Source organism: Muscardinus avellanarius (assembly GCF_963383645.1).
Source record: "Muscardinus avellanarius genome assembly, chromosome: 14".
Taxonomy (NCBI): Eukaryota; Metazoa; Chordata; class Mammalia; order Rodentia; family Gliridae; genus Muscardinus; species Muscardinus avellanarius.
This window is the reverse complement of record NC_137800.1, coordinates 64,963,993-64,987,966: the sequence shown is the minus strand read 5'-3', so window position 1 is coordinate 64,987,966 and position 23,974 is coordinate 64,963,993.

Sequence of the window (23,974 nt, the reverse complement as noted above, 5' to 3'; positions counted from 1 at the left end):
GCTATACTCCCAGACCTATTTTATTTAATAATTTTTATTTGGAAACAGGGTCTCACTAAGTTGCTGAGAGCCTTACTGAGTAGCTGAGGCTGGCTTCAAACCTGTGTGATCCTCTTGTCTCAGCCTCCCAAGCACAGGAATTACAAGTGTGCACCACCATGCCCGGCTAGCCAGACCCTTTTTAAAAACAAAACCTGAAACAGGCCTGAGGTGTAGCTAGGAGGTAAAATACCCCTGGGTTCAGTCTTTAGTATGAAAAAGAAAAGAAGCTTGCAGACATTTCTACATGTACCCTGAATGGGGGAGATTGCCTGCAATTGAGACCCTTGGCCGAGACCTGCTCTGTGTAATCCAGAAGCCACAGATGGTCACTGAACATGTGACTACACTAAATTGAGATGGGCTGTAAGTATGTACCACCTTGGATTTCAAACAAATAAGTGAAAAGGCAAACAAATGTAAAATATCTCATAGGTATTTTTTTTTCTTTTCAGTACTGGGGATGGAACCCAGGGGCATTCTACCTCTGAGCTACAACCCCAGCCCTATTTTTTTATTCTTTATTTTGAGACAAGATCTCACTAAGTAGCTGAGAGTGTCCTCGAACCACGATCCTCCTGTCTCAACCTCCCAAATACTGGGATTATAAACGTGTGCCACCATCCCTGGTGGGTATTTTTATAGTAATATATTTTCATATTCTTTATGCCTGATTGATTAGATGTGGTAATGACATCAGTTTTGATACATTCCATAAAGTAAAATATAAAAATTCATGTTACTTTTTTGGTGTGTGTGTGTGTGTGTGTGTGTGTGTGTGTGTGTGTATGTGTGTGGTGTGGGGCTTGAACCCAAGGGCATTCTACCTCAGAGCTTAACCCCCAGCCCAATTTTATTTTATTTTTTTTACTTTGAAACAGGGTCTTATTAAGTTGCTGAGGCCAGCTTTGAACCTGTAATCTTCCTCTCTTAATCTCCCAAGTACTAGCATTTTAGGCCTGTACCATCATGCCTGCCTGACTTAAAAAAAAAATTCATAATGTGGCTTCTAAAAACAAACAAACAAAAAGAAATAATAAGAAGCTGCACTGTCTGCGCTGTGGCTGCCTGAGATTTCCATTGGTGAGCATGAGACTAAAGGCAGGCTAAGGTCTTCCCTGACCAGCACATTTAAATTCCTTGTGACCGACTTTCATAGGAGCACACACACAAAAAAGCAAAAAAACAAAAACAAAAAAACCCAAAAAACACCATTTTCATCCCTCTCTACAGACAAAGTGTAACAGAGCATGGACCCAGAATCCTGTCAAAATCTCCATGCTCTCCTCGGGAGCATTTGAGCCTCTTTCTTCTCCATGATAAACTGAGCAAAATCTGCAGCATCAGCATTCAGAGGTGCCGCCCTGCCCATCCCACAGAGGAAGCAGCCCCAACTGTGAACATCCTGCTCCAGCGAGTGACGGATGCAGAAGCCCGAGAGCCTCCCGCGCCGCAGCGGCTGCAGCGTCCACTGTCCCTCTGGGGCCAGGAGAGCTGCTCCCCATGGGAACCTGGGTGTCTCGTGACTGCTACGTGCTTTTCACACACAGCACTTATCTCCATTCCTGCAATAGTTGTGTCAGCTGCACACCAGGACATCACCTTTTGATAAGTGGCCAGTAGAAATTTTGTTTCAGAAGTGTAGGTCATAACAAGTTATTTATCTCAAATGCCACTACAAAGTGGTTGGAAATTCAGCCTTGGTCCTTCTCAGCCCTATTGTATTTTAGCCCAACTCCTGCTGTTATGTGGAAGGCCCTAGGATCATAAGCAAAGGGAACATTCAAGGTAGTGCCTCTGGTTTACTGATCCCCTTGTTATTGTTTTGGACTGCAGGTCGCTTAAGAAACTCTAGAGTTGGGGTTGTAGCTCAGTGGTAGAGTGCTTGCCTAGTATGGAGAAGGCCCTAGGTTCAAAACCCAGCACCACACAAACACATACACACACATGCCTGGGCATAGTGGCAAATGCCTGTAATGCCAGTACTTGTGGGGAGAATCAAGGATTTGAGTCCAGTTCTGCAATTTAGTGAGGTCCTCAGTGAGACCCTGTTGTCAAAATAAAAAATAAATAAAAGATAGAATGTCCCTGGATTCAATTCCCATAACTGCAAAAAGGAAAAAAGAAAAGAAAAAGGAAAAGAAAGAAAGAAAGAAAGAAAGAAAGAAAGAAAGAAAGAAAGAAAGAAAAGGAATTTGGTGCTCATGGGAGACACTAAGCAGCCATGCCTTTCCTAGGTCTACCACCTTCTGGGATTTGAGACAGCGTAAGACTCAAATCCCTAGCGCTCCCTCTAGAATCCTAAGTTGCTACAGTTAGGATAAGTGTCTCTCCCAAAGGCCCCTGGGTTAAAGGCTTGGTCCCCAGCTCATGGTGCCATTGGAAGATGATGAAGCATCGAGGAGGCGGGGCCTAGTGGGAGAAAGTTAGGTCACTGGGTGTGTCTCCATGGAGATACTGGGACTCTGTCCCTTTCCTCTTTGCTTCCCAGCCCCCATGAGCCGAGCAGTTTTGGGCCATGTAGTGGGAGCTGTGCTAGCTATGTTGTGCTACCTTATCACAGGCTCAAAGGCAATGGGGTCAGGAAACCATGAATTTAAACCTCTGAAATCCTGAGCCAAAATAAATTTTCTTCTTTTTACATTAATTTATCTTGAGACAAGATGAGTGCAGGTTCAAGGCCAGCCTCAGCAACTTAGCAAGACCCTGTTTCAAAATTAAAGGGACGGGGGGATAGCTTGGAAATAGAATGTCCCTGGGTTCAATCACCAGTAACATCAACAACAAAATCTCTAAAATTGGGCTGCTTCCACCAATGGAGAAATGGAGGCTTTGTGGTGTCAAGTAACTTGCTCAGTATCACATTTCCATTAGAGTCAGAGGAGGAACGCAAACCCCAGATCTCTTACTCTACCTAAATATGTCATGTGTCTCCCCCCATGTTTCATGCTGGATGCTGATACTCTAGAGAACATGGAAAGATATGGATATCCCTCTGAAGCACCATAGGCTGGTGGTCTCCAGGATGTACAGTGAAACCACGAGGCCCTCATTTCTAATCTCAGAGACTCTTTCTCTGGGGAAACACTGGCTATCATGCCAAATAAACCTTTTCTCCTTATAAGCTGATTCTCTCAGGTATTTGTTACAGTAATAGAAAGCTGACTAACACACATACCTTTTATTATTGTTATTGTCATTTCTACTAATAATAGTATTGTTATTGTTATTTTTTCCACAGTGGTGGAAACAAGGCACCAATAGCCAGTTGGTAGCAGGACAGTTGCTGGCGCCCAGGGCTCCTGCGTTGAGCTCAGGGCGTCCTCAGCACCATTCACACCTCCTCTTGGCCTTTGGTTGTAGCAGGTGTTTCCCGTCCTTTCTCAAACATGGCTCAGCAGAGGAATATAAAGGACAGGACACAAGCCACAAGTAAGAAACCACACCCTCCACTGAGCTCCTCGGCATAGAAGTGGCTTTTTGTGTTTCATGAAAATTTAGGGAAAAATTCATACACTTGTTAGAACCTGAAGACTGCTTCAAGAAACAAAGGAAATGCTGAACCCAGCAAGAACTCTTTAGCTGACACTCAGCCGGCCCTGGATGGGCCTTCCAAGCAGAGAGTGCCAGAGGGGAACCTTACAGTGAGATCGAATTTCTCACTCAACTACAAGAGGACCCAAAATAGTTTTTTTTTTCCTCTTAAGTTTTATTTATCTTTTTTTTGGTACTAGAGGCTGAACCCGAGGGCATTCTACCATTCTACCTCCAAATGACACTCTTAATCCCTGTTTTATTTTGAAACAGGATCTCGCTAAACTGCTGAGGCTGACCTTGAACCAGTGACCCTCCTGTCTCAGCAGCCCAAGTACTGGGATTACAGGCTTGCGCCACCACACCGGCCCAGGCCAGTTTGCTGAATGTCCTGTTGAATGTTTATTCTCATCAGTCAATTAAAAGTACTTTGCCGTGAGTACAAGCCACAGCTTAGAAGTACAAGGACCAGCTGTGTTGCCCCTCTCCTTTGTCCCCCCTTTGGGGCTCTTTTTATCCCCAGAAGACAGAGAACTTGGCATTTTTGTAGAAACTGGCGGGGGAGTGAGTGACTGAATGAATAAATTGTACACACACCGATCCGTGTAAGTAGCAGCTGGCCTTTGCTCCTCGTTTCATTGTGAAATCACCCTGTTGTGTGGTTGCTCTTTCCTGACCCTGGCCTCCTTGGCTGGTGTTGCTGCCGCCCTCCTTTCCCGCCCCCCCATCCAGCTCCATCTGTGCTCCCCTGTCCCTCAGATGGCTCCACTCCACCGGGAATGTTGTGCCACCTTCGCTCTCTGGAAGACTCCCTCCCCAGCCCTGGGTCTGGCTTCTGGAGGACTCCCTACAGAAACCACCCTTTCCCCATGTGCCAGGCTCTAGATTTTCAACCCTCACTTCCTGAATCTGCAACTTCTGGGCCCTTCTCAAGCCTGTGTAACTTCCCTGGGGAGAAGGGGCCCTTTGTGCGGGTTTCTGCCCACCATGAGTCCTTCGGCTGATGCTGACAGCTATCACATGTATGGATACATTTATTGGTTGGCAAACTCGAGGCGACCACTTGGTCACTCAGTTCATGTTTTCTCTGGAGACATGGCTTGCTTTTCTCAGCTCTATGCATTCTGCCATTTGTTGGTTTAACAGAGGATGAATGAACAAAACTCGCACCGGTTTCACGCGTTCTGTTATTAGCATGTGCTGCGGAAAGAGTTGGAAAGTCAGTGGAAGCTGTTGGAAAATGAGATGAGGGGAGAAACCACGAGGCTTTCACGCAAGATGTGCAGCTGCCGAGGACCAAGAGGCGCTTGGGGATTCCCAGCACTTTGACCCGTGGGTGCAACCTGGCTGTCTCCCTCCACAACCCTAGTTTTCTTTCTCATGCTGTCAGTGGGAGGCAGACCTTTCTTACCCCACTGGGTGTTGGGTGTTGGTTTGATGGTCTCCCAGACAATAGTGTAAGCCCTTGGAAGTGGAAAATAGAGTGCCTTAAAGCTGAGAGCTAGCAGATTGTTCCAGGACAGAGGATGCCTTGTCTGGTACCTGAAGCTGGACGGGCCTCCTTACTGTCTTCCAGCTTTGAGCACCCTCGGGTTAGATGAAAGCCCATGACGACAGCACCAGCACCCAACTATAGATTAAGTCCTTTATAGACTAAGAGAACAGACAGCCTCAGCTACTACTTAGTGTGGCTCTTTGCAATTCAGTGAGATCCTGTTTCAAAATAAAGAATAAAAAAATGGGACTGGGGTGATAAGTTGGGTCCTGCACTCCTGTGACTTTGTGTCACATGACCTCTGCAGGGGCAGGGGGGGGAACCCCCTGTGAGAATTGGGCATTCCTGTGAGTAAACCCCCCATCTCATGAGATGCATACCTTGAAAAGGAGAGCCCGTGTCCTCTAGCTTCGGACAGGCGCGCGGGCCCCACGGTGCCTCGCCCTGATCCCCGGGAGAGCCGTGCAATTAAAACTTTACATGTCACGTGTACGGGACTTCTCTCGTGTTTTTCACACTCCGCCGAACTCACATTTTTTATTTTACTTCACATTTTTTATTTTACTTAAATGGGGGTGTAGCTCAGAGGTAGCATTTCCCTGGGTTCCATCCCTAGTATCACAAAAAAAGAAGAAAGAAAGAAAGAAAGAAAGAAAGAGAAATAAATGAGATGGCTTTTTAAAAACTGCTTTTCTTCCCTCTCTCTCCTCTCCTCATTATTTTACTTACCTGAGGAAATGTATACAATGTTCTTTGTGTGTGTGTGTGTGTGTGTGTGTGTGTGCGCGCGCGCGAGCACGCATTACTAGGGATTGAACCCTGGGTGTTCTACCTTTGAACTAACTATACTCCCTACCCTATTTTTATTTTGAAACAGGGTCTCTCTAAGTTGCTGAGGGACTCACTAAATTGTTGAAGCTGGCCTTGAACCTGTGACCCTTCAGTCTCAGCCTCCTAAGTACTGGGATTACAGGCATGCACCATCAGGCCCCTCTCATAACATCTTTTTAAGTTAGACAAAGCCCAGGATCTAGGAATCGATTTGAAGTTGCCACAGGTCTCTCCAGAGCACTCAGAAGGACTTTACTTAATCTTGCAAAGGTCTTGGTTCTCTGCAGCTGGAACATCAGCCCTGCATGTGGAGGGAGCGGCAGCTTGCTCCATTAGGCAGCCCCATGGCTCTGCTCTGCAGGGAGAAGTGGGAGAAAGATGAGGTTTCCCTGCTGCCATGCAGCTGTTTGAAGAGGGCCTCCACACCCAGGCAGCTCCTGCAGCTGCACGGGATGTGCCCCTCTGCAGGTCCCATAATGCAAACACAACGCTGTCAGGAGGAAGTGTTCCCTTGGCGTCCAGGTCCCTGGGTTGCGGTCTTGTTTGCTGACCCAGCACATCGGATTAGCTGAATCTTAATGAAAACATTCTTGGAAGGGATGAGTGTCATAGATGCTTTCATGAAGCAATTTCAGATCACAGTTGACCCAGGTCCTGGCTGGGACCTCGCGCTTCTCGAGGGGGTGGCTGGAGTGGCCCCTTCCTGGAATGGACGGAGGCCCTGCATGTCAATGGGATATCACGCCTTACTCTTTCCACCCCATCTGCTGTCGCTGCTGCTTTCTTTTGGATTTGAGGAGACCAGACCATGTTTTAGTGGCAGGCATGAGCCTGGAGTGTCATTTTTTAGCGGATACAAAGAAAACCTGATGTTCTAACTGAATCTATTTCCCCCACCCCTGATTTTTTTCTGTTGTGGTGTAAAAAGCTGGGAGTGCAGAAACCTACCGGCAGACGGCCCGCGTGCTCTAATGGCACACAAATGGACCTTACACCATCCTCCCCCCAGCTTGTCTGTGTTTGACAACTGTGAAGCCAAACAGAGCTATAAAAACCAGTCTATGCGGTGACTCTGCTGCTGTCGCAGCCCCCACCCCACCCCTTTAGAATAGCGCCAGCCCAGTCCTGGTGCAGGCTGAGCTCCTGCAAGCCAGCGCTGCCCACCTTTGCACACCTCGCAGCCTCGCCCCAAAGGAAAACACACTCAGACCTCTTGGTCCCTCCAGGGCGGTCTCCAGCAGGCCTTTGGGGTTTGCACACACCCCCTCCCCTGGAGCCCGGCCTGGCCCCTGTGGGCAGCAGCAGGAAGTGTGGCAAGGGAGGCCTGAGCTCCAGATGGAGGAAGGCTGCGTGGCCCCAGTGTGCTCTTGGTCACCCTACCCTGTTGCCCTCGCCCCTGCTGTCTCTTCTTAGCACATGCCAAAATTTCCACATGCAGCAAGAAATTCAAGCCATGAGAGAATTGCTCGGGTCTGGGGGAAGGGCATGTGCTAATGAGGCTGAGGCCCCAGGACCCTGCAGAGAGACTCCAGTGGGTCTCGTCACCAGCTCCTGGGAAGCCTCCCCTTTTCCCTCCTGCCCTCCAAGGAGTCCCCTCTTCACCTTCCCCCTCCACTGGGAAAGCAAAGCTCGTTTGCCTTTCTCTTTCAACACTTGCACATTTATCACAAACCCAGGAGAGTTCAGATGAGGTGTAACTCCCTCCTGCTTAAGACATGTGGGAATGGAAAAGTCATGCCTCCCGAGCCTCTCAGAGGTGGTGCGGCTTGAAAACATCATCAAAAAGGTCTAGATCGATTCACACGTGACGAGTTTATTAAAATGCTCAGGAGGCCCTGGGCATCCTGTGCATAAACCCCTGCCAGCTGTAAGGGAGATGGTGAGGAGGAAGCAGTGGTCCTGCGGGAGGAGGGAGCCGGCCCCCATGCCTGGGGGTGAGAAGCCTCGCTGGGGGGCACCTGGGAAGCGGCCCACTCACCCCGCTTCCAGGTCTTTCACCACAAGGGCTGAAAACAGAGGAACATAATTCAGACTTTAGACTTCTTGAACAGCAATATAAATTTACCAAAAACAGTGGCTGGTGCTGTGAAGGATGAAGGGTCGGGTATTATATGCATGGATCAAAATGGTAGAGACTTCTGGGGAAAAAAAAATCTCCTTTCTCATCCATCTCTCCAGTTCTGATAACTGCTTAGAATGTTCTCTCTCTCTTTCCCTCCCTCCCTCCCTCTCTCTCTCTTTCTGTCTCTCTCCCTCCCTCCTCCCCCTCCCCCCTCTCCATATAAACATATTACAGTACTGGGGATTAAACAAGGGCCTCACACATGCTAGGCAAGTGCTCTGCCACTGATCTATGTTCCCAGTCCCTTTTTTGAGTTTTGAGACAGGGTCTCAGTAAGTTTCCCAGGCTGGTCTCAAACCTGTGATCCTCCAGCTCTAGCCTCCCAAGCAGATGGGATTACTGGTATATGTCACCATGCCTGGCTGTCCCCCTATATTTTTGTGTGTGTGCGTATTGAACCCAGGGCCATTCTGCCTCTGAGCTAAACCCCCTATCCTATTTGATTTTTTTTTTTTTTTTTAAACAGGATCTCATTAGGTTACTGAGAGTCTTGCTACATGCGGAGGCTGGCCTTCAACTTGAGATCCTCCTGTTTCAGTCTCCCAAGTACTAGTATTACAGATGTGTGCCACTGTGTCTGGCTCCTCCACCTTTTTATGGCAGGGATCTATCATCCTTTAGTGTTCTGGGGCATGATTTACTGCAAAAAAGAAAAAATCACTCTTCCCCATGTGGCTAAGATTCTGTGTCAAGGCCCAACTGTGTCCCCCAAATGTGTATGTTGAAGAAGAGATCAACCCCCAGTATCTCAGAATGTGACTGCATTTAGAGTCAGGTCTCCTAGAACAAAGGCATTTAAATTAAAATGAGATGATTAGGGTGGGCCATAATCCCATATGGCTAGTGTCCTTCTACAACAAAGATAATAGGACCCAGACACTCAGAGGGAAGATCTGTAAGCAAAGAGAGGCTCAGAGAGGAACCAGCCCTCCCACACCTTAGACTTGGACTTTGGTCTCCAGAACCTTGAGACTATACAGTAATTTAAGCCACTGTGTCTACCCATAGTATTTGTTATGGTGGCCAGACCAGACTAAGAGGCCCACTCTCAAGTGCTGTCTGTTTCTTCTTCTGGCTCTCATAAGACTCCTGGACAAGCTGGGCTTGGTGGCGCATGCCCGTGTTACTAGTATTTTGGAGGCTGAGACAGGAGGATCGCAGGTTTGAAGCAGCCTCAACAACTTAGTGAGCCCCTGTTTCAAATAAAAAAAAAATAGCTTGGAAGTATAGCATGGCCCTGGATTCAATCTTGAGTAGCCTCTCCACACCCCCCAAAGACTTATGAATGACTTTTATTTACCTGCTTTGACAAGCAAATGCAGACCCTCCATATTACCATTGTTTATTTCTTCAAGGATTACCTAAACTGTCCTCAAAACTAGCTAGATACAGAGATAGACATTTCCTGTCCAGTTGGTAGATTCCATCTGGTTACAAAACATCCCAGTTGTGAAATCCTCCCACCTGTAGCTTGTCTACTCCTTCCTATAACGGTAAAGAACAAGATGGCCTGCCTGGGAGCTCACCCTACTGCAGTGGCCTGGATCAAAGGCCATTTCCTTCCCTGTTCGCTTTCTCGTTGGCAGTGCGACGCTCTGTCTTAGGCGAGACTGTAAGCCTGCCTTCTCTGCCCAGAGGCTGACCTCCTGAATACTTCCCATTGTCCAACCCCTGTAGACACAGAGACTCTACTTCAGAAACTTAAGGCTCGAGCAACAACTGCATTTGCCCGTCTAGTAACACCCAGTGCAAACAGCTGGATCGTTTACCCAATCAGATGAGCTTTGGAGACACTCAGATGACCAGAAGGACTCCCCAAGATTGCTCACTGGATTGAAATTCCATCCAGACCTTACGGAAGAAGGTTCTGCACATCCTGCTCGAGGAAATCCCAAAGGTCTTGTGCTGGTTAATTTTCTCTGTCACTTGACTGGATTAGGACTGCCCAGATATCTGGCAAACATCATTCCAGTGTGCTCCCGAGGCTCCGGTCACTGCGGTGGCTCAGGTAGGTCACGTGGAAGCACTCGCCAGGGAAGAAGAATACTCTGAACTCTGTTTTCCATATTATTTGGCTATAAAGCCCTACTGTGAACATTTTTTTCCCCTCAAGGTGTGTTTTCTTATCCCAACAATCTACTTTCCTTTAGGTCAGTGGTTCTTAACCAGGGATAATCTTGCTTCTCGGGGGACAATTGGCAATGTTCAGAGATCCTCTGGTCTCAGCCTCCCGAATGCTGGGATTGCAAGCGTGCGCCACCATGCCCTGCTCCCCCTAATTTTTTATTAAAATAAAAAACAATGCACCAGGGGTGGGGGCACATGCTTGTAATCCCCGCGCTTGGGAGGCGGAGACAGGAGGATGGCGCTGGTTCTAAGCCAGCCTCGCTGGCTTAAGAGACCCTGTTTCCAAATAAAAATATAAAATAGGTCTGGGAGTGTAGCCCAGAGGTAGAAGGGCTTCCTGGAACCCTAGTACCACACACAAAAATATATATAAATAAATAAAAATAAAAAACAAAATAACTCATCCAGTTTGCTGTATGGTAAAAGTTGATTATTATGGCAGTATTTTGCCTTGGGATGTTACAAGTTTTTGTGTGGAAATAGAAACAAAAGTGTTGTCTTATCGTGTTTGGGGACAAAAAAATTTCTTTGAGCACACAGCAAAGGGTGGCTCTGGGAAGTCGGGTATGGAGAGACAGGAATTTAGCGAGCCAGCAAAGCAAGTCATTCAGCAAGTAAGAAATTCAGTGGAGCCCTGGGCTTCGGCTCTGATTCTTGTGCCAACTTGCTGGATGTTTCTGGGAGTATTGCTCTTCTCTAGGGTGGAATCAAGCAGCCTCAGACCTCCGCTGGCTCTAGCAGTTTATGCTAGAACGAGGCCATGCATGAGTCAGTTCAGAGAATTACTGAAACACAGTAAAATATAAAGAAATAAGGAAGAGGAAAACACCACAGCTCTGCCCTTCCACTTTGGGCTGCGGGGCATGTCATCCGCGCATGTACACCCTGGGCAATGCTCTCCTCTTCTTCTGCATGGGCTTGAGAGCCAGCCGTTGGGAAAAGAGGTGCCTGGGCAACAGGAAGGCCAGCCAGGGGTGAGCTCCATGCTGCGTCCTGGCGAGACGCTGGCTCTGTGAGAATGAGCTGGGCAGAGGGAGTTCTGCGGTGTCTGCTTACAAAATGAGGTCTATGGCTGAACAGCGGCGGTGGATGCGGGTGCCCTCTCTCTTCCTGGTTCTGCATTTGCAGATTCAAACATCTGCAGATGGGCACGGCGGCTGGTAATCCTGATACCTGGGAGGCTGAGGCAGGAGGATCGTAGGTTCGAGTCTAGCCCCGGAAATTTAGCAAGACCCTGTTTCAAAATAGAAAAATAAAATAAAGTAGGGCTATTTCGAGGGAGTAGCTCGGAGGTAGAATGCCCCCGAATTCAATCCCCAGCATCTCCCTACACACACATTCAAAAAAAAAATTGCACTTAGTATTTTTTTTTTGTTGACACATTGCAAATGATACAGTATAACAATTATTAACATAGAATATTCATTGTGTTGGGTTTTTTAAGTAATCTGGAGATGGTTTAAAGACCATAGGAGGAGGATGTGTGTAGGTTATATGTAAATATGATTTGCCATTTTATGTAAGGGATTTGAGCATCTGTGCATTTTTGTATTCTGGTATGTGGGTGGGGTGTTGTGAAGTCAAGGCCTCAAGGATATCCAGAAACAACTGCATTATCAAGAAAGAGAGCCAGGGGTGGTGGCACATGCCTGTAATCCCAGGATTTGGAAGGCTAACATAGGAGGGTCGCAGGTTCCAGACCAGCCTCAGCAATTTAGCGAGACTCTCGGAAACCTAGTGAGACGCTTTTTCAAAACAAGAAATAAAAAACCTCCTAGGTGGGTGTGTAGATAGGAGGTTAGAATGCCCCTGGGTTTAATCACCAGTGCAAACACAAAACAAAACAAGAAAGAAATGGGAACTGGATTCAGACATTTTAATGTACCTCTTTGTAAAGATCTACAATTTTTCTGGGATGAATTACAGCTTACTTATGATATTTGTTACTAGTATAACTCTTGAAGCTGAATTTTTATCTTAATTGCCATGAAATAGGTTTATGGGTTTTAAAATTTATTTTTGTTTTTGGAACTGGATAGACTAGGTGATTTTTAAAAACATACATATTAAATCTTTACAAAGATTATATAAATAATCCATGTACATGACGAGCATCTTTATCTTTGTTTTCATTTTTTTTGTTTGTGTGTGGTACTAGGAATTGAACCCAGGATCATCCTATTTTCCAAGCCACACCCCTTGGCCCTTCTTATTTTGAAACAGGCTCTCACTAGGTTGCTGAAGGTCTCGCTATGTTGCTGAGGCTGGTCTGGAACCTGGGATCTTCCTCCTGTGTCAGCCTCCCAAGTACTAGGATTGCAGGTGTATGCCCCCATACCTGGCCACAGTAAGCAATTTAAATATTAAAAAGGATGTATGGAGAAAGAAGCAAGTCTTCCTCCTATCTTGGAAGTCGAAAATGTTATTTCCTGCCAGGCGTGGTGGCGCACGCTTGTAATCCCCGCGCTTGGGAGGTGGAGACAGGAGGATCACGCAGGTTCGAAGCCAGCCGCGCTGGCTTATGAGACCCTGTTTCAAAATAAAAATATAAAAAATAGGTGTCTGGGAGTGTAGCCCAGAGGTAGTAGGGTTTCCAGGAACCCCAGTACCACACACACGCACAAAAGAAAATGTTATTTCCTTATCAAAATGGTCTTGGGAGGACTGAAAACATTGGGTAGTAGACACTTTAGGAAAACCGACACCACACTGATGAGGTTTGCTCTGTGACAGCTTAGGACAGAAGAGGATCATTAGCCGCAGGCAGATAAGGACTGCTTCCAGGAAGATGACATGTGTTCTGGATGGACTTTTGCAGGGCAATAAATGATTGACACACTTTAGGTAGTTTCAATGCTGGTTTCTGAGAAAAGAAGAAGGGGGTGGGGAAAGTCAAGGGACAAGAATTAGGCAAGGGATCAAGGCATTTGGAGTTACAGGCTGGAGCTGCACTGGATTTTCTCCTGGAATTGTTCACTCAGGTGTATTGGTCAATGATTTATGTCTCTCCTTCAACGTCATCATTTTCAGAAGCGTTGGCTGACACAGGAAGGAAAGATAGGATGAGGTGCATTCTCAGCTCTCCATTGTTTTGCCGTTGGAGCACTTTCTGATTGGGATGGAAAAGTGTGGCCTCTTGGGGCCTCCAGGGCCCCCACAGTCCAGTCATGGACTTCACATGCACTCCTGTGAGTCTTTCTGGGCTCCTATGGATCACCGGATCTCCCATGGATCACCAGATCTCCCATGGATCACCGGATCTCCCAAGGATCACAGGATCTCCCATGGATCTCGCAAGTCTGTGCTCCTGGGGTGTCACAAACCACATGAGAAAGGGAAGGGCAGGCGCCCACATCTCCTCTGCTCACGCGTACACTCCACTATCCGACAGACGTTCACTTCTAAAGCACAAGTTCTATATATTATCATAAGGCTTTCGAGACGGCAAGAGCAGAGCGTGGCACAAAGCGCAGATACCTTCTGGGCGCAAGGCTTAGCTACACAGGCTTAGCACCTACCAGGTCCCTCTGGTCTAGACGTGAAACCAGAGCTGTGAAAAGGACTTGGAACCACGAGATAAGCTGCCTGAGGCCCAAACCTGTGCTCTGAGCATGGTAGAGCCGAGAGCTATAAGGAACTCGGTTTCCTGATGACACGGCTGAGCGATTGGTTTTAATCTCCCTGCTGGATATCTTATCATCTGAGATAAAAAAAATATCCTTGTTTTCTTAAAGCTTCTCAGAGCTGCGTGCTTTGTTACTCGTGGGAGAAAGCTTCTTATGTGTTCGGGAAAATTTGTCCATACCAGGTGAGCACCGTATTGCATACCTTCTTTTTCTCTCACCCACCTGCAGGTCTCTGTCCTGTGCATTTGATAACAATGGATACTGAACTCTGGAGGCTGCCTAGTCAGTCCTGAGAAGACTTAGAACTCAACACCTAAAGAAGACTAAAGGGACCGAGTTGGAAATCGGACTCTGCAATGGGATTCTGAATGAATGCCATTCCACACAGTTGCCTAGCCAGTCTATTTTCCTTCTGCCAAGATGCTGTGTTGACAAACACTGCCTCTTTAGGTACATGCACTATCTTCTAGGAGCCATCTGTGACCCCAAATAGCATAGTCATTAACCCCGGGTTAAGTTAGCTGTTTGCATCTCACTGTGTTTCTGTGTCAGTTCCTCCTACCTCGACTCCAGGGGCATTTTGTTTAGGAAGTGAAAAAAAAAATGATAGTAAAAGTAATTAATAGTAAACTGAGGACCTCAGAAGGCAGGGCTCAGCTATAGAACTGTAGCGAGCAAATCTTTGCAGACAGTTCTACCAGTCTGTAAAAGTTTATTCACCTTTTCTGGATTTGGTACGGGCCCACCGATGCTGGGACTGCTTTAATCACAGTGCAAAGACCTCTAGGGGATATTACTCAGTATTATTCATGTTGACTTTATAGGCTCAAAGCTTTTCCTCATAGGAGATCTGAGGAGAAACTGGGTAACAGCCCTGCTCACGCCCTAAAGTGGTGGACTAATGTCACTGTTGAGGAATATGTAGGGTAATGAACATAAGAAGCTGGAAATGCCAGTTGATGACACTGTTATCAATGATCTTAAGTGCCTGCAATTCTTAGAGTCACAGAAGTTTATGGCTGAAAATGCCCCACCGAGGTTACTGGGTCTTATCCGACCTTGGAGGTGATTGAGACACAGGTGTGGTCCGCCAAGGTCAGGCCATTAATGCTACCTGGATTAGGTGTCCTGATTCTCTGTTCAAGGTCCTTTCTCAGCATCTCGCCTTTATTGTCACACTAATTTATTGCAGGTCCTATTGCTACAGTTCCCTCTAATTGGTTTATGCTCATGGGACAGTCGCTTGAGGATAAGATTACTTTTTTCCCCCTTCTCATTCTTTCCCTCTCCTTCCCGACTCCCAGTGCCCCAGTGATCTCGGGTCACAGTCGCCGAGAATCTAGCTGAAACCAGTCAGAAAGGACTTCCTGTCAAGCGACTTTTGCCCAGGTGGCAGGTTCCAGGAATTGGGTACAAAGGACAGTCTTAGCTGTGTTCTTCCTGATGTGTGCTGCACATCAGCCTGAAGCGAATTTGGCCAAGCTAAAGAATGTGCCCCAGGTACTCTGCAAGCACTCAGGACCACATACTGTCCCATCAGAAGAAGATTTAGAGAGAAGCTAGTGTGTGGGTTATCTAATTGTGCTCTAAGGAACCCTAGGGTGTTTCTGGGAGGTGTCTTTTTTTTCTTTTTTTCTTTTTTTCTTTTTGCCAGTCTGGGATGAAACCCAGGGGCATTTGACCTCCAAGCTACATCCCTGCCCTCTTTTTTTATTCTCTATTTTGAAACAGGGTCTCACTAAGTTGCAGACAGCCTCACTAAGTAGCTGAGGCTGTCCATGAACCGTGATCCTCTGGTCTCAGCCTCCCAAATGCTGGGATTATAAGAGGGTGGCACCACGCCCAGCGGGAGGTGTCTTTCATTTAACCTCTAAGAATAGGTGGGCTAAGGGGCTGAGTCGTGTAGGCGCTGGTCCTTCCCCTGTGTTCTTTATTTTACTGGGGTTCTGGGTCAGATTTCTTGTGAAGAGAGGGAGCAATGCTGGTAAACAACTGATAGCAGCAGACCTAGTCTGTGTCCTCATTTTCAAGATGAGGGAGGAGAGCCTGTGATCACTGTGTGCACGGTTGCACATCTGGCTGGTGATGGAAGCGGGGCTGGAAATTGTCTATACATGCCTCTTACTAGCTGAAAAGGATTCACCTGGCCCTCTGAAAACCTGTATTTGGTGCTCAAGTGAGAGTTGAAATTCAGAAACTGACTCTAATTCTGCTCAAACAGGAAAGGTATAAAATTAACACTCATCAAGCCCGGCGTGGTGGCGCACACTTGTAATCCCAGCATTTGGGAGGCTGAGACAGGGGGATCACAGTTTGCAGATGATAAGTCGGGTCCCTCCCCTCCCCCAGAAGCCAGAAGCAGAGATATCACAAGAATCCAGGTGCCTCCAAACATCGCGAGACTACAGATGTCGCGAGAGAATCGGCATGCCTATAAAACATCGGTGTCTCCGATCCACCACGTGACTCAGCCGGCTGGTCAGGACTATGCGCAGCTCTCTAGATGCTTGGCCCATCGGTCCCTTTCCCCCGGCTGGCTGACTCTCCAGAAGGTACTAGGGTTGGGGCCTAATAAAACAGCGGTCTCTGATAACCCGGTTGGTGTTTTTACCTCCCTCCTAAGCCCCCTAACTCTATTTTTCAACTATTCATCAGACAGCCTCAGCTATTTAGTGAGGCCCTCTGAAACTCAGTGAGACCCTGTTTCAAAATAAAGAATAGAAATAGGGCTGGGGGTATAGCTTGGAGATAGAATACCCCTGGGTTCTCTTCCCAGTAGTGCAAAAATAAAAAAATTAACACTTAATGAGTGACTATGATGAAACATCCATGGAAAATATCTTTAGATTTCTTGAGCACATCTGATGTAACAGATGCCAGCCCTGCCTGTCATGGGCATTATTTCATTTAAGTCCCAGGAGGAGCCGAAGAGACGATACCATGTTCCAGAGAGGGGAAGTAACTCGCGGTGACACAGCAGCGCCACAACCAAACCGACAGCCCGCATTTGCTGTGCACAGCCGCATCGCGTTCTGATGTGCTTTGGGTTTCTCTTAAAGGCTCAGGAAGTCAGCAGCTGCCAGTGTCATGTAAGCCTTCCAAAGAGCAAAACTCCGAAACAAAACAAAGCTTAAGTTTCCCTTCATCCTGCTGGGAAAATAGCAGGGACCCTGCGGTGCCTGTTCTCATGGGGAGATGGCCTTTGTGTGCCTGGTGTCCTGATCGCTCTCCCAGTTCAGGCTTTTATGATTCACTCACATGCAACTTTAGCTCTGTCTCCTGGTCACAGTGGAAAATACTGCTCATCTTGCTGCTCAGCTGCAGGGCGGGGCTCGGAGCAGCTGCTCCTCGGGGACATGGGTGAGGCAGAGCCGCGCATGTGATGCCAGCGATGGAGAGATACCAACTGTGCCGCGGAGGGAGAGATCACTCACAAGCTTCAGTGGTGCAAGGCGTTTTCTTGGACTGTCCTTGTCTTCCAAAAGGTGCTGAGTCTCAGCAGGGTGACAGCAATGTCTGAAGCCAATTTGCAGGCCTCACTAGTTAATTGTATTTTAGATTTCTTCCTTGAGGGCTCTTCTTAGCTTCTGGCCATCTCTATATCCCTCATGAAGCCCAAGAGTCACATTTTTTTTTTTTTTTTTTTGCGGGTCTGGGGATGAAACCCAGGGAAATTCTACCTCCAAGCTACACTGCCAGCCCTATTTTTTTATTCTTTATTTTGAAACAAGTTCTCACTAAATTGCGGAGGGCCTCACTAAGTAGTGGAGGCTGTCTTCAAACCACGATGCTCCTGTCTCAGCCTCCAGAACGCTGGGATTATAAGCATGCGCCACCACGCCCGGATTAAGAGTAATTTTGAATAAAATGGACTGGTGTATGTGCTGGGAAGGAAAGAGCCGACGGGGAGAGACTGGGAAGGGAAGTTTAGGATTTCTGCCTCTCTAGCCAATTGCTGTATCTCCTACTGAGAAACAGGATACCCACCGTCCCTTTGAATATTTGTGTTTTTAGCCTTAGTACCCAGGAACTTTTCCCTTTCCTGCTAGGGCACACCCTAAGAAGTTAGTTGGCCATTACAGTGTGGCGTTGACTTGGGCCTGGCCATCAGGGTCTGAACATTAAGGCTTATATTTTGATGCTGTCTTTGCCAGCCCAAGAGATAAATATCATTCTTCAATTTTAAAATTAAACCATAAGTCTTTTTGAAAACATTTGAACTTAAATGGTAAGCCGTATAAAAGACTCCAAGAGAGCACAAAGTGATAAAGAAATTAAAACTCCGGCATCATTTGGCACTTCTCCATCAATTCTCAAGTTATTAACTTATGCTCATATTCACTACCACTGGAGAGAGCAATCTTCTCTATACTTTTAAAGAAGAACCAAACACCTTCCTCTCTCAAGGGCTAACTCTAAATATTACATTCTCAGAATGGGAGAAAGTATTTGCTAGCTACTCATCTGACAGAGGGTTAATATCCAGAATGTATAAAGAATTAAAAGAAATTGACAGTAAACTATAAGTAATCCATTTATTTATTTATTTATTTATTTATTTATTTATTTATTGTGGTGCTGGGGATGAAACGCAGAGGCTTTCTACCTTTGGGTCACACTCCCATACCTATTTTCTACTTTATTTGGAAACAGGGTCTCACTAAGTCGCTGAGAGCCTCACTAAGTAGCTGAGACTGGCTTCGAACCTGCGCGATCCTCCTGTCTCAGCCTCCCAAGCGCAGGGATGACAAGCGCGCACCACCACGCCCGGCTAAGTCATCCATTTTAAAAAATAAGAAAATGAGCCGGGCGTGGTGGTGCATGCTTGTAAGCCCAGCATTCGGGAGGCTGAGACAGAAGGATCGTGGTTTGTGGACAGCCTCAGCTAAAGAAAAGAAAATGATCGGAACAGGGACTTTTTTCAACTAGAAATACAAATGGCCAAGTGCTGCTGAGGATGTGGAGAAAAGGGTACTCTTTTTACACCGTTAGGGGGAATATAAATTAGGACAGGCACTATGGAAGACAGTCTGAAAGTTTCTCAAAAAACTAAAAGTAGAACTGCCATAGGATCCAGTGATTCCAACCCTGGGTATTTACCCCAAATGATGTCATCATGCAGATGAGACACCTGCAGGGCCGTGCTTGTTGGGCACAATTTACAATACTCAAGAAATGGAATCAACCTAGGTGCCCATCAACAGATGAATGGTTAAGAAAAATGCAATATATAAATGCAACAGAAAGCCAGGCGTGGTGGTGCACGCTTGTAATCCCAGCATTCGGGAGGCTGAAACCGGAGGATCGTGGTTCGCCGACAGCCTCAGCTACTTAGTGAGGCCCTCTGCAACTTAGTGAGACCCGGTTTCAAAATAAAGAATAAAAATAGGGCAGGGGGTGTGGCATGGAGGTCAAATGCCCCTGGGTTCCATCCCCAGACCCGCAAATAAATAAATAAATAAATGCAACAGAATATTATTTAGCAATAAAGAAGGATGAATTCCTGTCATTTGCCGCAAAACGAATGGAACTGGAGGACATCATGTTAAGTGAAACAGTTTAGACACAGAAAGACAAGTATCATATGCTCTCTTTTATATGTAGAAACTAATGAAAAAAAAAGTAAGTACATAAAGTTTACCTGAGGTAGAAGAGGAATTATTAGTGTCTGAGAGGGGGTGAGATGAGAGGATGGGGGGGCACAAACATAGGGTGGCCATGATCAACACGCTGTGTGTGTATGCATAGAAATATCACAGTCAGCTGGGCATGGTGGTGCACACTTGCAATCCCAGCATTTGGGAGGCCGAGGCAGGAGGATCTGGGTTTGCGGCCAGCCTCAGCTACTTAGTGAGGCCCTTTGCAACTCAGTGAGACCCTGTTTCAAAATAAAGAATAAAAAATTAGGGCTGGGGGAGTAGCTCAAAGGTAGAATGTCCATGGGTTCCAACCCCAGTACCGCAAAGCAAAGCAAAAAAAACAAAACAAAAAACAAAAGAAATATCACAGTAAACCCCATGGAGTTGGACAACAAGGAAATAAAATTAAATTAAGACTTAAAAAACAAGTAAGTATTACATTCTTTTTTACAGCTCCTTAGCTGAGGCAGCCATCAGTAAAATACTCCCCGGGCCAGGAGTGAAACCTGGGATGGAACCCTGTGACCACTGACACCAGAAGGTGGTTGGAACTGCAGAAATGGCCTCTGCCCCCCACCCCAGTCCATTCTCACGCGGGCTTGTCTTCTCCTTGCCTTCTCTTCCTCACCCAGGGAAGCTCAATGACCATGCGGACACATAGCCCAGCAGGGGCAGGGGCAGAGGTCTCCCTGTCTTTTTGTGCGCCCATGTAGGAATGGAGAGGCTGCCTAATCTAATAAAAATCCTACATTGACAGGCTCTGTCTACCTACAAAGTAATTTCTTTCTTTCTTTTTTTTTTTTTTTGTAATTGAGATTGAACCATGAGGCATTTTTACCTCTGAGCTGAACTTTATTTCTAGCCCCTTTTTTTTGGGGGGTCTGGGCATGGAACCCAGGGGCATTCGACCTCCGAGCTACACCCCCTGCCCTATTTTTTATTCTTTATTTTAAAATAGAGTCTCACTAAGTTGCAGAGAGCCTCACTAAATAGCTGAGGCTGTCTGCAAACCATGATCTTCCTGTCTCAGCCTCCCAAGTACTGGGATTACAATCGTGCACCCCCATGCCCGGCTTCCAGTCCTTTTTTGTTTGTTTGTTTTTGAAACAGGATCTCTCTAAGTTGCCGAGGGCCTCCCTAAGTTGCCAAGACTGGCCTTGAAGCTGAGATCCTCCTGTGTCAGCCACCCAAGTTTTGGGGTTACAACATTACTCCCAGCTCCTACTGAGTTCTTTTATGTGGTTTCCATTTGTGGATTTCAAGTAGAACCCTGTAGAAGACAGCACAGGTTCCTCTCCCACTACTCAAGGGGCAGATGTCAGTTTGTAGTGTTGACTTTAGTGGAAGATTCTTTCTGATTCTCTCCCCTCTTAAATAATTGTAGTGAATTCCACCATTGGGCCAAAATAAACCATCTAGGGATGAACCACACATTATGATGTGCTTGCTACACATGGGAAAGTTTGTTTTGAAAGAGATTCCATCTCTATCCTTTGGCCATGTGCTTCTCCACTCCCTCTGTCTTTGAATATCCCCTCTCTTTCTCTCTCTCTCTCTCTCTCTCTCTCTCTCTCTCTCTCTCTCTCTCTTTCTCTCTCTCTCTGAGCCATTTTATCTCACAGGATGGAACTGTTGATAAAGGACACCCAGTAGTATGAGGAATGGCCTGGCCTGGCATTCAAGGGCAGCATTCCTCACGACTTTCATGAGCTTAGAGTTTTGGAACTGGTGGCAACTGGTAAAATGTTCAGTGTTTGGTAAACAGCCAGTATCCGGAGCTCTGGGAACAACCTTATTTAGCTCTTTGTTTAAGTTTTGGATTAGAGGCTCCTCAGAAGTTGATGCATGGGAGGGACATTAACAACCCTGGCTCGTTCACAGCCGGGCAGCCAAGTGGGCAACTCTGAAAGAGGACAGCAGAGAAAGGGGTCAACCAAGTGGTCTCCAACCAACCTCTAGAGGAGAATTATTTTCCCCCAACGGCTCTGCATCTGCCTGGATATGGGCCAAAGATCTTGAGCCCTGCAGCGTTGGTATGCTTTGGGTGAGGCTCGTAGCCATAGCAACAGGGTGGGAGAGACCCAGTCCCTGGGAATGAGAACTGTGGCTAAGATACAAATCAGAAAGGCGAGGGGTAGGCAGAAGAGATCAAGGTCAGACTTGCTGGAAAATGAAGCCTTTCTGTTTAGTGAGTTGGTTAGTGGTACTTGGGATGGACCCCAGCGGCATTCTGTCTCTGAGCTACACCCTCAGTCCTTTTTTATTTTGTATTTATCTTACTAACATGCCGGTCTTTGAGTCTGGCCTTGGACTCTCAGCCTCTTAAGTATTGAGTCTATGGGTGAGTACCATCATGGAGCCCTTTTATTGTTTTGGGTATGGTGGCTACAGTCAGGGGCTGCCTATGGTCCTTCTCAAGCTCCTCCTAAACATGAGTAGGTGCAGATCAAGCCAGACCTTGTTAGACTAAGCGACTGTGATCAATGTATTTGTTTCCATTGAGTAGAACGAGTGAATGAGTAGCTCGGAGTGAATGAGCCACTGCAGTATTGATGATGTATCACTCACCTACTGTGGGCTCACCTGGTGGAAATATTTATGTGAAAGGCCTTGGTGTCTCCAGGAGAAGATGCATGTTATCTGCCCATCAACAAAGAGATGTGGGAAGCCTGTGATTGGAGCCCTGGGCTCAGGTTCAAGGAATGAGTTCTGATCTCCAGCAGTGCCATTACCCCACCCACCATATGACCTCTCTGCCTTCATTTCCTGATCCATACAATTAAGGCATTGGTGAGTAACCTACAGGACCTCTCCAGTCCCTACCTGTGCCTGTAGACTGCAGGATAAAAGATTATGAGGAACTCTTTTGGTTGAATCATATTCAACTTTTATTTTCTTAAAAGAAAAATGAATAAATTTTTCTCTTATTTGAAATTAAGTTTTTTTTGTGGGTTTTTTTCTTTTTTTTTTTACTTTTGTAGCACTGGGGATTGAACCCTTCTGCCTCTACTCTTAGTCCTTTTTATTTTTGTTTTTTGAAACAAGGTCTTGCTAAGTTGATGAGGCTGGCCTCAAACCTTTGATCTTCCTGTCTTACCCTCCCAAGTACTGGGATTACAGGCATGTGTCACCATGCCTGGCTTTGGTACATTGTACATTTTATGGGTTAGGACAAATATATAAAGATATATTTGTATTATCACCTAAGTATCACATAGAGTAGGTTCTGTCTGTGTTAATGGTTTTTGCTGCAACAAACTACTTGAGGAAAACAACTTAAAGGAGGAAAGATTTGCTCTGGACCATGGTTTCAGAGGGTTCAGTCCATGGTGAGCTGGCTCCATCGTTTCTGGGCCTGAGGTGAAGCAGAACATCATGGTGGAGGGGTGTGGAAGAAGGAAGCTGTTCACCTCGAGGGGGGGCAGGAAGCAGAAAGACGAGGAGGAAGAGGAGGGGACAAGGTATAGTTTTCCAGGGGTGGTGCTCAGTGACCTACCTCCTTCTGCTATGCCTGTCTCCTACTATTCCATTCGGTGAAGACTATCAATGACCACTCCTCAGAACAGTGTGCATTGGGACCATGCCTTCAACACCCAAAACTATGGGATGCATTCCAGATCCAAATGCTGCCCGAAACATGTGATCTACCTATTTATCCTCCATCCCTTCTTTCCTCCCTGACAGCCCCTGGCAACCACTGATATTTTCCCTGTCTCCTTGACAGTATTATTGAGGAGGTAGAAAAGAAGTAGGCAGGTAGAGAAGAGGCCTCGGTAGAAAAGCTTAATTTCCTGAGGGGCAACTAATACTAATTAACTTCCAACTTTCCTGAGGGGCAACGAATACTAATTAACTTCCAACGCTTCTAAAAAAGACCAGCTCTTTCAAGGTTCAGAGATAAGAATGACCAAACATCTGTTTACTAATCAACAAACCCAGGAGACATCCCTGGAGCAAGTCTGACACCTCTACTGAAAGGAGACCCCTCAAGGACATGCAAATACCCTATGCAAATTTTAAGAACTGCCTCCCAGACTCCAAGCAACAGAGGACATGCAGACATATATAAACCCCTAGACCAGTCACCAGGACGGTTACCCACTCTGGGAACCCCTCCCCATTGGGGAGTTTTTCTCTCTCTCTTGCAGGTCACGTTGGCTTTGAGAGAAGGCGGGGTGCAATTGAAGGCATTTGGCCCAGGCTACACTCGGGTAGTGACCTGAAGGCCTCTGCTGGACATCAAGGCCGACCAGGGCCCCTAGGGGTGACCTGCACTTCTTTTCTGTCAGATCGCGTGGACTCTGGGAGAAAGCAGCTTGCAACTGAAGGCATTTGGCTTGGGCTACCCTCAAGTATTGTCCTGAAGGCAGCTGCTGGGCACCAGAGTCCAGACAGCCCTTAGGGGTGTTCTGCCACTTTTCCCTATTCCCTGCTGCTTCCAATAAACTTCTTACTCCGACTTCCTGCGGTCTGCGGGTGTCATTCTTCGCTCGCCACAGACAAGAATCCAGTAAGGAAATGTCGTGTTTCTTCTCAAGAAACCCCACTTCATTGTCTTTTC